We start from the raw sequence: 13505 nt of genomic DNA on the forward strand, positions 1-13505 counted from the left end.
CTAGAATTTCCACTTAGTGCTTTTTATTATTTCTATTTTTCTCCTGTTATTCCCCATCTGTTTATTCATTTGGTCAACTTATCTTTGAATGATTGCACATATTTATAATAGCTACTTTAGAGTACTTATCTGCAAATACCAACATCTGAGTTTTCTAGTTGTCAGTTTTTATTCTTTATATTTTTTTAAATTTTTTGTTTATTGCAGTAACATTGGTTTATAACATTGTAAAAATTTCAGGTGTACATCATTATACTTCTATTTCTGCATAGATTACATCATGTTCACCACCAAAATAGTAATTACAACTCATCACCACACACATGTACCGAATTATCCCTTTCACCCTCCTCCATCCCCCCTTCCCCTCTGGTGACCACCAATCCAATCTCTGTCTCTATGTGCAGCCACTATGAAAAACAGTATGGAGATTCCTCAAAAAATCAAGGATAGAACTACCATATGATCCAGCTATTCCACTGCTGGGTATTTATCCAAAGAACTTGAAAACACCAATTTGTAAAGGTACATGCACCCCTGTGTTCATTGCAGCGTTATTCACAATAGCCAAGACTTGGAAGCAACCTAAGTGCCCATCGAGGGACAAATGGATAAAGAAGACGTGGTATATATACACAATGGAATACTACTCAGCCATAAGAAACGATGAAATCCAGCCATTTGTGACAACATGGATGGACATTGAGAGTATAATGTAAAGTGAAATAAGTCAGAGGGAGAAGGTCAAATACCGTATGATTTCCTTCACTAAGTAGTAGATAATAACAACAATATTCTTTATTTTTTTCTCTTCACTATGGGTTACATTTTTCTGTTTCTGTGGAAGGCTAGTATTTTTGTACATTGTTTACGACATGTTTTAGAGAGACTCTAGATTCTATTCTCTGAGCAGTATTGACTTCTCTCTAGCAGTCTAGAAAAAACTCCATAGCTATACTCACGCTCCAAATTATACTCCCCTGAAGTGGGCAGCAGACGAAATATCTGAGTGTTTTTTATTCTTTTCTCCCAGTCTCTCGGCTTGTGCTGGAAAACATGGCCTCTTTCACGCTTAGTATGCCTAGTTTCAGGACTTAGCTAGGGATTTGGGTGGAGTTTTTAAGCAGATTTTGAAGGTCCTCCTCTGTTGTTCCCTCCATTATGAGATCTCTCTCACACTTCACATACTCTGGCAGCCTCGAACTCCATCCTTTTGCTTCTCAAGACAGTAAAACTGTGGATTTCTGGTTGAATTCTAGCCACAGCATCCTAGGTGGACTAGAATGTGCACTGAGGCTGTATAAACATGAAATTAACTCAGTGCAATTTCCTTCTTTCCTTCAGTTTCTGACTATTTTTTCTCTTTCTCCTGTGTATTCATATACGTTTCTTTTGTCAAGATTTTATAAGTGTTATCTATCAGATGATTATCTAAAACAAGCTACTCTGCCATTACTAAAAGAAGGCCTCTTTCTTCTACTACAATTTTAATTTTAATTTTTATTTTCTTTCTTTCTTTTTTTTTTTTTTTTGTGAAGGAGCTTAACCCTGAGCTAACGTTCATTGCCAATCCACCTCTTTTTTTTTTTTTTTTTTTGCTGAGGAAGATTGGCCCTTGGCTAACATCTGTGGCCATCTTCCTATATTTTACGTAGGACGCCGCCACAGCATGGCTTGACAAGAGGTGCGTTGGTGCATGCCGGGAATCTGAACCTGCAAACCCCAGGCCGTGGAAGTGGAGCATGCACACTTAACCGCTACACCACCAGGCAGGCCCCTTCATTTTTCTAATTAAAGCAATTTCTAAGAAAATATTTCTGCCTATAGTTTTTTTTCTATTTTTCTGATATAGTGGCATTTGGCTACAGATTGACAGAACTGGAAGTTCCTGGCTAATTTAGCCCAGGATACAGAATCCTGATGGATAGAAGGAGGATACATAGAGAAATAGCAGTGCAGGATATTCCGTAAAGGCTTTTCCAGTTCATTGGTCTCTAATGGGATTCTTAGTCTCTGGTGACACTGGCTAGGTGGAGTGGATTCCTACCTATAATGGGAAATATGAGTCTACCAATACTGGGAGATATGAATTTTACTGCTTCCCTAGAAATCTTAGAATTGCTCCTTTACTGTTCTTTTATATATAGCTTACTTAATGATTGTTTATAGGTATAAACAACCTAAATATAGGTTAAAATCATTGGACTTTCATGTCTCTTAAACCAAACTAATTATATAATGATGCCACTTCTTCACCTTTTCCAGGAGGAATGAGTCAGCATACACTTATCCTGCACTGCTTTCTCTGCCTTCTGTGTTTTAGCCTCCTAGAAAAAGGACTTCACCGTAGCTAAACATCTATACCCAATAATTTTACACATTTGATACTTTGAGAAGGAAATATATAAATGTATTTCAAAAATTGTTTTACTATTTCATAGAAATATACTATAGTGTTTGCCAACAACAAATAATCCCCTGATCTATGAACATTGACTTTTATTTAACTAGGTACTTATTTAAATGGAATTATTTTCGGGAAATCATAGAATGAGGATTCAAGGGCATTATATATTAAAGCCATAGGACTCACATTGAGATTCTACTTTAAAAAATGATGACTAAGCAATCAATCCTGTTTTGATACTCTTTAAATGTGAATCTTTCATTGAATCCATAAAGATTAAAATTTGTTATGGATCAGAGAGGATGCAAAGATAACAAACTAATATATCTTACTAAATAGTGTCCTTAAAACAACACAAAACAAAACCTTTCTGTTATTTCTCACACAGTTATGTTTTCAGTCCCATCTACTGAGAAGTTACACCTGTGTTCATCATTATCATCTTCTCATTATCACAACAATCAAATGCTTAAATTAAATGTATTATTTCTGAGAGCCATTTGTCAAAGTTTTGCTATGAACATAGCTGAGCTATAGAATTGCGAGGTCTGATACGGCACATACTATGGGCTGCTTCTTCTCTAGTTCATTCCTGGGGCACCACAGGCCGTTTTTCAAGCAAGCAATAATCTACGTGACTAGATCGTTGATCAAAAGATTTTGTCGGACAGAATGACTATGGTAGGTAGCAGGGAATGAACACAAACATCCATTCTCCTTGGCCCATTTAATCTTTCTTAAACTCAGACAAATCTTCAGTATAATCTATTTCTAAATAATGTCCACTATCATGATATTAGGTCATGTGAAGGTATGGAAGCATGAATCAACAGATGCTCTTGGGGAAATGCAAAGAGCCAAGGGTAGTGAAGGAAGTGAAGGGCACCTGAGGAGAAGTAGAGGGAGATAAGTTTGAAAACGTTGTCAAAAACCGTATAATGAGGGTCTTACGTGATAAATATTCTAGGGAGATGGTCATTTAAGAATTTGGGGAGGGAGGTGCCATGATTGGATGTACATTTTAAAAAGGTTAGTTAACAGTTTTCTCAACTCAGAGCACTATTGCTCCAAAAGAGTGTTTGGAAGTGTGTGTGTTTGTGGGGGGACATTTTTTAAATAACCTTTTTTATTTTGGAATAATTTTAGATTTACAAAAAAACTTATGAGGTTAGTACAGAGAGTCCCATATAATTCTCATCCAATTTCCCCTATGGTTAACATCTTATATTACCATAGTACTTTTGTCAAAACCAACATTGGTGCATTACTATTAACTACATTCCAGGCTTCATTTACATGTTACCAGTTTTTCCATTTATGTCTTCCTTTTTGATCCAGTATCTAAAGTAGTAGATTACTTGCCTTAAGTGGTCATGTCTCTTTAATGTTCTTTGGTCTGTGAAGTGACCCAGTTTTTCTCTGTTATTTGTGACCCTGACAATTTTAGGAGTACTAGCCGATCAGATAATTTTATAGAATGCCCCACAATTTGGGTATTTCTAATGTTTTTCTCGTGATTAGATCAGAGCCATGCCTTTTTTGAAAGAATATCACAGAAACCAAGTGCCCTTCTCATCATATCATATCAGGGGTGTATGATATTCACATGACATCATTGGGAATCATAAAGTTTATCACATGGTTAAGGTGGTATGTGCCAGGTTCTTCCACCATAAAGTTTCTATTTTTTTCCTTTCCCTGCTCAATTCATTGGAAGCCAATCATAAATCTAGTCCAGCACCAGTGGAGGAGGAGTGAAGCTCCATTTTCTGGATGAGGACTATCTTCATAAATTATTTGGAATTCTTCTACAAGGAAACTTTGTCTCTTTTCTTAGGAAGGATTTTTTGTTATTACATTGACTAGAGATACTACTGGTATTTATTGGGGAGGATCCAAGGAATCTAAGCCTCCTGTAATTTGTGGGTTATTCCTGCACAATGAAGAATTGTAGGTCCCCAAACACCAGTAGTCCTTCCTTTGCTAAGCAGTCTGTTACACGCATTCTCAGTGGGGGCACTACCACATCCAAGGGTGTGAAAATTGCTTCTTGGGAGTGGAAAAAATCTTGTTCTTGTTACATATAAAGAATAGATACACAAATAATAAATAAGCAGATATATAGTATACCCGTAGTATTAAAATTTCTTGGTGGTCGATTAGGAAAAAAATGTCTAAAAAGTATGCTTAAGGGGTTGCTAATGAAAAAAAAAAAGGTTGAGAAACATTGGTCTAGCAGAAGAGTGGTGAATGTGTTGAACTGAATAAAAGGAGGGATTGGGCAAGAGAAGCAAGGAGAGGCAAGGGTATCAAGGAGGAGGGTAGTCATGTGTCATTTAATGACAGTGACATGTCCTGAGAAATGCGTTGTATGGTGATTTTGTCGCTGTGCGAACATCATAGAGTGTACTTACATAAACCTAGACGGTATAGCCTACTACACCCCAAGGCTATGTGGTATAGCCTATTGCTCCTTGGCTACAAATCTGCACAGCCTGTCACTGTACTGAACACTACAGGCAATTGAAACACAAAGGTATTTGTGTATCTAAACATAGAAAAGGCACAGTAAAAATACAGTATAAAAGATAAAAAATGGTACACTTGTATAGGGCACTTAGAATAAATGGAGCCTGCCGAACTGGAAGTTGCTCTGGGTGAGTCAGTGAGTGAGTGGTGAGTAATCGTGAAGGGCGAGGGCATTCCTGTACACCACTGTAGACTTTATACACACTGTACACTTAGGCTCCACAAATTTATAAAAACATATTTTTCTTTCTTAATAATAAATTAAGCTTAGCTTACTGTAACTTTTTTACTTTATAATTTTTTTAATTTTTTTAACTATTCAACTCTTTTAACTCATTGACTCTTAACAGCTTAAAACATGCACACATTATACAGCTGTACAAAAATATTTTCTTTCTTTATATCCTTATTTTATAAGCTTTTTCTATTTTTAAAATTAAATTTTTTGTGTGTTTCAAACTTTTTTGTTAAAAACTAAGACACGAGCACACACATTAGCTTAGGCCTACACAGGTCAGGGTCATCAATATCACTGTCCTCCACCTCCACAACTTGTCCCACTGGAAGGGTTTCAGGGGCAACAATAACAAGGAGCTGTCATCTCCTATGATAACAATGCCTTCTTCTGAAATAGCTGTTGAAGGACCTGCCTGAAGATCTTCTTGAGGAGCTGTTGCTCTTTTCAGAAACATATCCATGGTGGTTATCTTGGTTTGTTTCTTTTTTCATCACAGATTTGCTTGTAAGCAGATAATGCACCATGAACATTCCTCTCTATTAATGAAAACCTTTCAGCGTTGGGGTCCATGTTTTCAAATTTTTAGTGAGCTTGTCAAGATCTGCAAATCTTCTGCTAATCCCTTCGCTGTGAATTTCCTGGAGGGTTCTTTTTTTCTCCTGCAGTTTCCTTTTCTCTTGCTTCTTCTTCAGCTATGTGTACCTGTTCCAGTTCCAACAGCTCCTCATTAGTCATTTCTTCAGGAACCATCTCTAGGAGCTCCTCAATATCATCCTCATCCACACTTAGGTTAAAGTGGTTTGCCATCTCAACCACAGCCTTGTGGATTTTTGCAACCGCCTCGTGCTTAGTAAATCCTTTGAAGTTATAGACAAACCTCTTGAGCGTCTTCTTCTAGAAGCCATTCATACATTCCTTGCTGACATCACCCCAAACCAAAGCAAGGTTCTTAATGCAGTCATAGATATTGTAATCCTTCCAGAATTGTATCAGCATCTTCTTAGTGTCTTTCTCAGTTGCAACAATAGCCTGGACAAAGGTCCTCCTCAGATAGGAGGACTTAAAAGCTGCTATAACTCTGTGACCCTTTGGTTGGATCAAAGAGGTGGTGTTCGGAGGGAGAAACACTGCTTTGATATTGGGATGAAGATGACTAATAAAAGGTGTCCTCTTATTGACAACATTAGCAATGGATTTTGTATGCTTAGGGGCTACAATGGATAAAACAATATGTGATTAAATCAAGCACAAGAGGAAATGATGCAATCAAGAGCCGTGGTAAACACGAGATACATGAGGCTCCTACAGGCATAACACGGCATACTGTTTTACAGCAAACTTTTTTTAATAAGCAGAAAGAGCACACTCTAAAACAACAATAAAAAGTATAGTAAATGCATAAACCATTAACACAGTCATGTATTATTATCAAATACTATGTGCTGTACATAATTGTACATGCTATTCTTTTATATGACTGGCAACACCATAGGTTTGTTTACACCAGCATCACCACAAATGTGTGAGTAATGCATTGCGCTATGATATTATGATGGCATAGGAATTTTTCAGCTCTATTATAACCGTATGGGACCATCATTGTATATGTGGTCCATGACTAACCAAAACATTGTTATGTGGTGCTTGACTGTACTTCAGTTGACTTCCAGATCAGGCACATCATGGTATTAAATGAAAGCACTGTTTCTTTTTTTTTTTTTTTTTGTGAGGAGATCAGCCCTGTGCTAACATCTGCCAATCCGCAGCTTTTTTGCTGAGGAAGACTGGCCCTGGGCTAACATCCATGCCCATCTTCCTCTACTTTACATGGGATGCTGCCACAGCATGGCTTGACAAGCGGTGCGTTGGTGCGCACCTGGGATCCGAACTGGCGAACCCTGGGCCGCGGCAGCGGAGCGCGCACACTTAACCGCTTGCGCCACCGGGCCGGCCCCAAAACACTGTTTTTTTTTGCTCAGAATTGATTTGTATGTGATTTTTGGATTATTACCTTTTTAAAAAAATGTTTACTGACTCAAAATTAGGTATAAAGTTATTAAAAATATTGCTGGGAAAAATAACAAATTATAATTATATGTTTTTTTCCCCAAAGCTAATAAAATTTTGAGATGTATTCCTTATGTATAACAGCATTCCTCATTCTTTTCTATGTTTTGGTTATAACTTCCCCCTAGTTTCACAGACAATTTCTGAATAGCTGAAGTTCCTGGGTCACTGGATCCTGGAAAACAATGGAATGAGTACATTTTGTGACACTTTTTCTGGGTTAACTCTGACATGAATCCTTTACATACGGCTTTAAGATCTTGTGCATTTTTTCAAAGACAAATCTGAGGGTAAGCAATAAAATTTAAATTTTTTGGTGGAAGGGGTGGAGGACAGTAAAACCCAAATGGATACTTGTCTTCTTTTGATCTAATCTTGAGGTAATAGGTCCTTAGAAAGTTTGGAAATAAAGGAAAGTATAAAAAATAAATTATTATATGCCATGTAATTTTATTGCAATTTTAGTACTTTGCTAGCCAATATTTTTCCACTACTTAAATATATATATTTTTTTCTCTTTTATAATGTTTACTTTTTAATAACTCCATAATGTCCCAATATTTAAAGTATATATGTGTATTTTTCAATCAAATTTTGTGTCTCTTCCTTTTCATTATTCAATTTCTTTACACTCAAATAGCCTCAAGATTGCTGGCCTTCTTTTATGAGCAACTCGATCATTCTTCCTTTTCCAACTTCATGACCTTTAGCTGCATGAATTATCTAAGGCTGCCCTTTAACTAGCATTCGTCCATGGACAAAGCACAGAGAGAAGTTAAAAAATATTCGGTGAGTCTTATTTAGTACAATGCAAGACTTTGAATGATTATGGAAATAAGTAGTTATATTTAACGCATCTCACAGTCAGATGTGTGTATACATTATGGTGACACTAAAATAGAGGTCTTGAATGAGTTCAAGGACCCCAATCAGGATTTATGACTTCCCAGGGTACTGAAATAAATAGGAAATTAGATTGCCAAACCACTGATCTTTGAAGAATAATAGACAGTGGGACAGGAAGAAGGATACTGAAGACAGGAAAGTGGTATCCTGGTTTTCAAAAAGACAAGGAAGTTATATTCTTTAAACAATGAGTTGTGAGCATGACATCATTACACAGTGAAGTTGACATTTTTGTTATATTTGACTGCTTAATCTCCATTCCTACTTCCTAAGGCTATTACAGATTTTCTTTGTGGTCTATTCTGTTTCTGAATCTCAGGTCATATGATTTGGGTGTTGTTGTTGTGGTTGTGGTGGAGTTAACCCTACGTCTGCTCCTATAAATGAGTTACGAGTGGCTGAAGACAATCAGCATATTTTATTCCTCTGGTCCTAGTGAATCATTGATGTGTGGGCATGTGATGCACTTGGACCAATGAGAGATAGAGCCAGAACTCGTTTTATTCACTGGGAAAGGATAGCTCCTCTCTGCACTCAATCTTACCGACCTGAGAGAATATGAGGCTTTGAGGGGCCTGCAAAAGAGAACACGCTAGATAATGAAGCCAACAAAGAGAATAGAATAAGCAATGGAGACTCCTGTCCTGGTGCCATCAAGGGAGTCTCTTAATCTGGCCAGGGCTGAGGACAGACCAACTCTTCAAGTGTTAACTTATGTAATTTTGAAATGCCTTATTTACTTCTGTTGCTTGCTTCTAATTACTTTATGTCTCTGCTTGCTTTGAAGTATGAGTTTTCCTTAGTGTCTTTTTTTATTCTTTTAAAAATTTTTTAAAGATCTTACTGTATTCAAGAACATTCTTCTTGAGTAATATTACCAATCTCTATGGTTTCAACGATAATCTTTGTGCTGATGACTCCCAAATATTTATTTCCGATTCTTTAAGTGACATATCTATTTCCAAGAGCCTCCTGGATTCATCTACTTGAGAATACTTCAGAATATTTTATCTTCTCCCAATGGTGAAGCTGTCTCCTTTAATCTCAATTTCAGTTAATAGAATCACCATCTACCTATTTCCTCTAAGTACCACTTGTAACAACCTTGATACATCCCAACTTTCACCCCCCATATCCTGTCTGTCATCACATTATACCAACTATTCTCAAACTTAGAATTCATTAAACCTACCTGAGGCACTTGTAGATTCCAATTTTCCCCCCCTCTGCCAAGATTTTGATTACTTTGGTCTGGGTTGGGGTCCAGGAATGTGTATTTTTATCAGGCTCCTCAGGTGATTCTGATATAGGTTGTCTATGGACCATATTGTGAGAAAAATGACATTTACATCATAAAATTATTTGGGACAAAGGTCGTGACATTAAATGTGTATCCCCAGCATTTAGGAAAACGCTTGATACATGGTAACTGATTAAATTATTGGAAAAATGAATGGATCTTCAATACAGCAAGCTTGGAAATGTCACTAATTTGGCCACTTCCATCATTAAATCTGGCATTGCTTTAGTCTACTAAGAATTAATCTATGACATTAAACTTAATAGAATTTCTGAGTGTGGTCTAAACATCTACATTGTTAAATATGAACCCAAATTATTTTTATGAGACAAAGAAAACAAAATTTTTCAAGAACCAGTGGATTACTGCCTTGTTACATTTCACTTTTACCATCAAAAATATATCCCTTATCAACAGTTTCTCTTTACTACAATCAATTGCCATATTTCCACAGGAACTACCGTTGCAAAACACAAATCTATATATGGCATTCCTTTTCACAAATATTTACATAGGCTCCTCATTTCCTAGAGGATAACATCCCTAGATGCCAATCTCTTTTATGACTAGATCCCTTTGTGTGTTGTTTCTTTGGAAGGGCTTACTGTCTCTACTTTGAAAAAAATGATGCTAGATAGATAAATAGCATGCCTCCATCAAGATCCAGCTAAATGGCATCACATCAGTAAGGCTGTGACCCTCTCTCAAGCAAAACTATTTACTTCATCCTTTGCAACTCTGAGAAGAGCTTTCTATATATCTCATAGTATTGTAAAATTGTATTCTGTTGTTTCCACTTGCATACCCTTTGTTTGCAAATCTGACAGTTATACTTCCAAGAGTTACTAAATATCTTGGTAGTAGTCAAATATTTCTATCAAGCTCATGTGTCAAACTAATTATTGGAGGCTTCCACTGGCAGGTTCCCAATGGATCACAAAACGTGGGTGTCTAAAACTCTCGTGGCTCATTGCTGATAGCGTTAACAACATTCCATGGATGGATGATGAAGGGTTTTCTAAAAGAAATGCTGCTAGGCTGGCAGAAATAAAGACATCCTCTACACAGTACTTTCAGGATAAACGCCAAGCCCTTTAATGAAAAACAAGAATTTTTCATTATCTAGTCTCTGCCTATATCTCTAAATTTGTCTCTTTCTCCTTTCTCCTCACTCGTATTCTGTACTCCAGTCATAATGGACTGCTTACAAGAATCTAAATCAAATGCAATATCTCTCTGCTTTTGCATAACTTGTTTATTATGCTTAGAAATCTCCACTCTCTGCTCCCTCCACCCTCCCAGATACTTTCGGAGTTCAGTTCAGATTTCTCTTCCTCGGGTACAACCACCGTGAATGGCCTCCCCACTTTTTGATCTGTTGCAGGAGACCATCCTCTGTACCTTTAAATGATTGTGTGCCATTTCACTCCTCACATGGATGTTTATTTTTCTATGATAGACCCTGAGCTTCACCATCCCTGTACACTCTGTCTCTACCACAAATATTAATAAATTAATTAATGATGAATTAGTTAAATAACAGGTAATAATAGTTAATATAATAGATTCTTAATATGTTAATAAATAATCAACGTTATACGTCTTTCCACGTAAGGATAAAATGAGATTTTATTAACTCTGCCTTCTCCTCATTGCTCCCTCCCTGCTGCCCCCACCCCAGCACTTCTGATCACACAACAATCTAATGCCACTCATTTATACAAATTTATTTAATAGTACCTCCTAGACCTATGAGATTTGCTGATTTACAAAACTGAAAGAGATCAGAGTGTTACACGCAGCTTAATTTAAATTAGAGTATCCCTAAGCTAACTTTTATTTATAGTTTTCTTATTCTAATTTTTTAAAATAATTTGTAGAGAGACTTAGTTGCTGTTTTTGCAAAAGCATTATACGGAAAGAAAATTTTTCACTTCTTCCCTTTTAGCTTCTTTGGCTGGTCTAATAACTAAATTGACATAAGATAGATTAACAGGAGAAAAACAAATTTAGTTTCATTCATACAGGAGCCCATAAAAATATGAGATTCAAAGAAGTGCTGAAAGCTAGCAGCTTTTATAATTTTTAGACAAAGAAAAAATAAATTTGTGAAGAATTGACAAGACAAAGGGGTTTGTTTATACAACCTTCTCAGCCCTAAATTCCTTGTCTGTGGTGATAAGGATACCCTCTACCCTCCTGGTACAGGGAGGATACTTTTCACATGGAAGATTTCTTTTCAGCTTTCAGGGGGACAAAGGAAATTGGAATGTCCTTCTTGCACCAGCTGTTTCTTAAGTAACTTTAATTCAAAATAATTAATATACCAAAGTGGTATATTTTGGTGTGGCATATTCTGTTCCCCATCAGCATTATTCAGAATTAATCTGGACAATAAGTTATAGCTCAAAGGGGAAAGAGGTAGGACCCTTTGAAAAAATCATTGTTCGTCTAGACAAGAATAATTATAATTCAAAACATTTTTAGGGAGACCTCTTGTTCAAGGTGGCATTTGAAGAACTATGCAATAGCAAAGTTTACTTTCACAGCTTTTACTGGAGAGATGCTTCAAATTCATCATTATCAGAATCTCTTAACCTTTCTATCCTCTGACTTCATTTCTAATTTAAATTTGTACATGTAGACAAAAAGAGATATATCACATAAGTATTCTATATCAAGTGCTTAATAGCCACATGCAGCTAGTGGCTTTCATGTTGTATAGAACATAAAGCATAGAACTCAGTTTTTGTTTCATCTCCTTATGTAATCTACAACTGACTTGCTCCTCCCCATCTTCATTCACACTGGGTCACATCTTCTTGCTCTCTACTTTCATGAGATCTCTCTTCCTTTCTTTCAAATTCTTACCACAATTTGCAAATGCACATTAGTTTATATTAGTAAACAAATCTTCACTGCTCTAAGCTCCATTAGGAAAAGTACCATCACAGCAAATAGATTCAATAAGTATTTTTGAATAAATGAGTGGATGAGATAGTAGATGATATGGCTTGAGAAAAAGTCAGCAAAAAATCAAAAGGGACATGGAAGTTAGAGAGGAACTTAAACAGGGATAAGACATCACAATTTTATTTATTTGTTTTGTGTGTGAGAAAGAGTAGGCCCAAGCTAACATCCGTTGCCAATCCTCCTCTTTTTGCTGAGGAAGATTGGCCCTGGGCTAACATCTGTGCCCATCTTTCTCTACTTTATGTGGCACGCCACCACAGCATGGTTGTCAAGCAGTGTGTTGGTTGGCGCCCGGGGTTGGAACCAGTCAACCTGGGCCGCTGAAGCAGAGCGTGAACTAAACCGCTATGCCGTCGGCCAGCCCCCCATAATTTTATTTTTAAGTGAAACTGTTTATACTTCTAATCAAGTGGATGCTGTAAGGGAGGAAAATTTCTTTTTCCTACTACCCTTCTAGATTCTCTGGCTAAGGCCGTGTAAATTGGACTGACAAAAGACTTACTAACAAGAGAAAAACAAATAGAAGTTTATTAGCATATGTATTACTCTTACACATGGGAGCACTCAGAGATGACTAACACAAAGGGTTGGATAGAGCTTTGGCTTATATAGCATCTTAGTAAAGGAACAACAAATTTTTAGAGAAGTGATGAGACAAAGGAAAAGGATTTTGAGTTTCTAGGGTAGCAAATTGTGAGAAGGCAAATATATGGGAAGTAATGGTAGATAAAGGCTACTTAGTAAAGTTTATTATGCAGATTTTCCTCTGGTGCTGCCTCCCAGCTGATAAAGGTCTAAAACTGTCTTGAATGATTAACTCTTGTCCTTCCTGGTAAAGAAGAGAGGGGCACATCTTTTTAAATTTATGTCCTGCTTTTAGGCAAATTGGAGGAGGGCAGAGAGCTTTTTTCATATCCGCATCTTCTCAATTTCCTTCAGCTCAAGATAGCGCTTATGCCAAAGTGACATATTTTGGGCTGGTGTATTCTACCACCCTAAAATGCTTAACGCCTTTGACCCCACACTCAACTACTGTGGCGTGTCCATTGTAGAGTCGTGCCATTTTGGCATCATACTTGACAATT

This window comes from Diceros bicornis, chromosome 32, assembly GCF_020826845.1.
Source record: "Diceros bicornis minor isolate mBicDic1 chromosome 32, mDicBic1.mat.cur, whole genome shotgun sequence".
Lineage (NCBI taxonomy): Eukaryota > Metazoa > Chordata > Mammalia > Perissodactyla > Rhinocerotidae > Diceros > Diceros bicornis.